This window comes from Monodelphis domestica, chromosome 5, assembly GCF_027887165.1.
Source record: "Monodelphis domestica isolate mMonDom1 chromosome 5, mMonDom1.pri, whole genome shotgun sequence".
NCBI lineage: Eukaryota > Metazoa > Chordata > Mammalia > Didelphimorphia > Didelphidae > Monodelphis > Monodelphis domestica.
The window spans coordinates 70,764,699-70,770,698 of record NC_077231.1 but is presented as its reverse complement, the minus strand read 5'-3'; positions in this window follow the sequence as shown (position 1 = coordinate 70,770,698).

Genomic DNA, 6,000 nt, shown 5'->3' with positions numbered 1-6,000 from the left:
CAGCTACTTTCTGCCTAGAGACACCAGCTAAGACAACTTCAAATAGGCCAAGGGAGGATTCCATCAATGGATAGGAAGGGAGGCGTGGAACTGAAGTCTTTGGCTGGAAAAGAATAATAATGACTTTAAGGGAGGAGGGGAGGACTTACTGACTCCACACATCTTTCTCATTTTTATGCATCCAATTGGATAGTGCCTAGAACTATCTCTATTACCTGTGCATTGCTCCACTATTGGCAATTAGTCAAAACCAGTGTAAGCGCAAACAAATGCGTGATGAGGGCCATCTCAGTTTTACAGTGAAAGCCTGAGTCCAGCTCTCCCAATCAATTGTCAAAAGTCTGGGTTGTCATAACATGATGGGAGGGAATTATCCTGGCATTTTGCAGTGGTTGCTTGGCAGAGGACAATGTGTTCTATTGAGTTTGAGCAGAGTGACACTGCCCTCCAATGATATCTTTTGGTTTTTCTCTGGGTTTTATTAATACCTCCTGTCTACTGTAGTAAATAATAACAAGGGATGAGATTTGATTGGTAATAAATAACTAAAGATCAGGCAGTTATCTTCTTTCTTTTGTCAACCCTCCCTCCCATTTCCTCCCTCTCTTCAGCCTCCCTCCCCCTTTCTTCTTCTTCTTTCTAAATCACTCAGGGATGAGTTATGATGTTTCAAATGAAATATTCTTTATCTTCTTTTATCTTAAGTAAGGGTTTATTTGGGGAAAAGAATGGAGGTAAGAGGGTTGAGGATTTCCCTACTACTACAGTGAGCCTTAGGTGGGAAGATGTTGGGATATGGTTCAAATTGAGAGAAATCTCTGATAGGTCTGGAAGTTCAGTCACTATCATCAACAGAGTAAATCAGAGAGATATCTGGACTTTTGTCTTTCTTCCTTCTGCCTTCAAAGTCACAAGACCACCTCCTGTCTGTCTTCCAGGTTAAAAGACATAACCCTTCAGTTTGTTCCTTTCTTTCCAACTGCTTTTCCCAGAAACATTCCAAATAGAACCTTCATTTGACTGACAGGTCATCAGCCTCTGCTTCTGCCTTTTTCATGCTTCCCAATTTCTCTCTTCTACAAATCCTTCCTTTTCGTCTTGGAAAGAAGCAACCAGCATTTTTAATGATACTTACCTTTTAGGTATATATTTTGTTATATTTCTAACTATCTAATTCTTAACCCTGTACTATATTAAATATTCCTTTACTCTCCCCAAAATAACAAATCCTAATCTATTTTAGCTATTCTGTCTATCCAATTCTATGCTAAATTTCGGTATAGGAAAATGGTTTAGGTAATAGGGATTTACATGAAATATAGTTTTGAATATAATAACAACTCATGTAACAATTTTAAACAATTTCAACAGTATTTTGAATGTGTAACTGTTTTATCTCCGAATGCCTATAAATTCACTAAATAAAATTTTCTATTACTAACAACTGCTAACCTAAAATCATAATGTAATCTAACTTCTATATTTAAGTAGTTTTTATGTCTGTCCCTACTTCCCTAAGACTTTGAACAAATTTATAAACTGTCCTTATCATTAGTTATTAGAACATTAATAAATTATTCTAATATAGTTAATTAGTACATTAGTATTCACATAGGTACACAAATTGTATCTATACAGATTTACATATATACAAATATAATACATCGTTCTTGATTTCTGTGCAAACTCATGCAGATAAGAAATTTCTTTTTGTTTGAATTTTCACAGAAATTTATATATCAGTGTGAATTTTGTGTTTTACAACTATGCATATGTTGCATACTTACCCATCCATGAGATTTCTTCCTGTATTGCATTTCTGTGTCTCATATGTATGTATTTATGTGATGTTAACATGTATGTTGCATTCTTACACAACCTCATGATCACAAGTCCAAACTTTTCAAAGTCCTTCCATGTCTTTTAATGTTGATTGTAGAAAACTGTGTCTCCATCTTTCGTTGTCTGTGCTGCATGCCACTTTTTTGTCTGTTGCCTTTCTTGATTGTAGTCCTGTGTTCTTTAATATTCAGGAACATACTGGAACAATTGGGAGCATGCAAGCATGTAGGATTTTTACATGTGCATGCATGTAAGATTGGAATTTTTCATTGTGTATGGAAGCTATGAGTTCTTCATGAGTGCTTGTCAGAATTCATTAGTTATTCTTCATGTGTGGAAGTAAGCATTATATATGATCATCTTCATGAGTGGGTGATTGCATAATGTATAGTGTATAAGTTCTTATATTTTTGTTAAGAATATGAATTTGAAGTTTTCTTGTCTTTTAATGTTTGAATTTTTCATGAGGAGATTTATCATATGCTGCCTTTTAGATATATCTTGGAGATATTATTTGGATATAATGTAGTTCATTTGGTCATGGAGTTATGTTTTCATTTGAAATAACTTTGTTACTTTCTTCATTGTTACTATTGTTGGCAGAGACTTTGTATAGATGATGTAGACACTTTTATTTGGAGCTAATCTTTTAAAATCCATATTTCTTTTTCTCTGTTTTACTGGCTCTATTTCTGGAGCTGTTTTATTTGCTTTAGCAGTGCTTTCCTTTCATATTTTCCATTCATCAGCTATCATTTTAACATGTGCAAATGTACTTTCATGTGTGCTTTCCTTTGTTTTCCATTCATAGGCTTTCATTCACAAGGACTATTAATAATTTTCCCTAGGTCTATTTTTTTGTCAGATGTTATTTGCATGTATCTTCATTGATGATATGACCACATTGTTGTCTCTTGTGAGATATCTGAAACTATGATGTAATATCTTCATGGTATACACTCCCTCTCTCCCTTCCCCTGGTAGAGATTGTTTTAGGATAAAGGTTGGGAGATATGGATAACCTGTTTCAGTTCTCATCTAGAACTTGATGTTAAAGTCTTTGAGAACAAATTCATCCAATGTGAATATATGCTTCAATAGCATTCTAGGTGTTTGTATCTCTTATAGTTATTAAGTTGGAATTTTCTGCTAAAAGCTTAAGAGTTTTTCTTGTGATTGAATTACTTAGTTGTTCTTTTGCTGGAATATTTTCTTTTTCTGATACCTAAAACTAGTCTTTATTCTCACAAGGTATTGTGTTGTATGTTACCCTACGGAACTCAAACTAATCTTGGTTTCACTCACTGCATGAATGGTACTGGTCATGTTTTTGAAGTTAGAGAATAGATGGGAAATTGTATATCTATCTCCTACTCCAGTTCTTTAATATGTTCCTTGATATCCTCCTTCACATTCAAAATCATCATCTGTATAAGCCATGTAATTCAATTTCTCCATAAAAATCATCTTCATTATCAACTCCTAATCTTGCAAAAAGTTCCTCCAATGGAATACAATTTGTTCTGTGCCCAAGATCATCTCATCATCATCATATTGATAAGATTTTGATTGTTCTGGTTTCAAGTATTCAGTTTTCTCACTTGTGTCCCCCACATCCCCTTCTTCGTTTACCTCCTCATAAAGCTTATAAAATTGATAAGGTACTTGTTCTAAATCACTATCTTGGTCCATTATTATTATTACACCACCTGGTATTCCTTCTGACTCTGTTTCTGTTTATGAATCACTTGTGTCAGATGTTGTTAACTTTGGCTTTGTGTGTTGATCTAACCCTATGCCACCAGCTTTTATATTTCCCAAATCTGTTTCTGGTTGTTTCTCATTGATAAGCTTTAGATTCTTGATTTGAGGTGGTAAATTTGATGGTATGGGGTTAATTTCTTCTTCCAAATATGCAATGCTATTGCTAAAATTTACAGGTTCTATTCTATCATCAGCCTGAAGGTTTTGTTCACTCTCTTTTGACTGTGTAGAGAAGAAATGTCTATGATGTTGTCTTGTGGGAATAAGCTTAGTACATCTGCATTTTCCCTTGCATCCCTGGGATGTGTGCCTTCATTCTTCCCACAGTATTCCATACATATGTTTCTGTCTGTGTAGCTAAGGTGTTTATTGCTAATGAGTCAATGTTCATTTCTTTGCTACCCTCTGCCAACTGTATGTTTGAATCAGCTAACTCTTCTTTGTTTAAATCATTTCCTATGAGATTTTCACTTGAGGTTGCTTGTACAATATCCTCTACTTCATTGGACAATGAATTTAAACTATAGCTATTATTTATCTCATATAAGTTTATTTGGCCAGACTCCCCTCTGCCACTTAGAATGTTGGTTTCAATTCTGCCATTTGAATCCTTGGTTGTTCTTTCAGTTACTAAATCTGTCATTCTATTCCACCTCCATTACTTTGAATATGATTATTATTTTCAAATGTAATGCCAGCTTCATTTTCATTAAATTTTATATTTTCTAAATCAGTCATTGCAGGATGGAAAGTTTCAGCTTCAGGATTCAGATTAGATGTTTTTTTTTTTCCCCCTAAGGAGATCTGTGCCATATAACTATTTGAAGAATTAACTGAGTTTTGTGGTGTCTTGTGCAAATCTATGAATTGTTTCCAAAGTATTTACATCTCTAGTAACAGTAACCTCATTTGATTTTCTGTTTTACAGTCATTTTGCTGCAGGGTATTGAAATTTTGTTTCTTTGTATCATCAATCTGTCAAAATTTCCCCATTCATGTGGTTTTGAACAACACATCTTAATGGCTTAGAGCAAGTCTTCTCTACATTTCCTGAAGTAGGTAATCCAAATGGGATTAGAGAAATCAAAGTCTTCCCTTTGCTCCTCTGTGGGCCAACTTGTCAGTGCAGTTTCTGACCTAGTCTTTTCAATAAATTGGTGATGTTCATGGGGCCTAAAAATATCAATTACTCTCAAGTCAAAAAGGAATTAATGAAGGATCTCAAAAAGTATTTTAAAAATAAAATAAGAGAAATATAAGAAAAATTGGGAAAAGAAATGAGAGCAATACAGGAATATCATGAAAAAAGAGTCAACAGTTTGATAAGGGAAGCACAAACAAAATTGAAGAACTTGATATCTTAAAAAAAAAGAATAGGCCAATTGGTAAAAGAGGTAAAAAATGTAAAAACACCAAAAAAAAAGAGAAGAATTTCTTAAAAAGAAGAATTGGACAAATGGAAAAAGATATACAAAAATGCTCTAATGAGAAAAACTTCTTGAAAGACAGAATTGACAGAATATTTCGAGGAAAATAATTCTATATAAAGTAGAATTGACCAAATGGAAAAGGAAGCACAAAAGCTCTTTCAAGAAAATCATGTCTTTAAAACTAGAATTGAGCAAGTGGAAGCTTGAAACATCAAGAAACAATCAAAGTCAGAAGAAAATTAAATTGAAAGCAATGTGAAATATCCTTGGAAAAACAACTCAACTGGTAAATAATTCCAGGAGATATAATCTAAGAATTATTAGACTGCCTGAAATATATGATCAAAATCTTTAAAGAAATCATCAAAGAAAACTGCCCTGATATTCTAGAACCAGAGGACAAAATAGAAATTGAAAGACTCCACCAATTAATTCCTGAAAGAGATCACAAAAGAATAACTCCCAGGAATATTATAGCCAAATTCCAAAACTCTCAGATCAAGGAGAAAATATTGTAAATAGTTAAAAAGAAACAATTCAAATATTGTGGAGCAACAGTTAAAATAGCATGAGATTTAGCAGGTTCTACATTAAAGGACTGGAGGGCCTGGTACATGATCTTACAGAGGGCAAAAGAGCTAGGACTTCAACGAAGAATCATTTATCCAGCAAAACTGAACATAAACCTTTAGGGGGAGGAAATGGGCATTCAATGAAATAGAGGATTTTCAAACACTCCTGATGAAACGCCAAAAGTGAACGGAAAATTTAACTCTCAAATACAAGACTCAAATGAATCATAAAAAGAACAAACAGGAAAAAGATATCAAAAGATATTCAATAAGGTTAAACTGTATACATCCCTACATGGGGAAATGATTCTTATAACACCAGAGAACTTTTTCATTATTAAGGGAGTTAGAGGGAGTATACATAGACAGAAGGTGAAGGTATGAGGTGAATA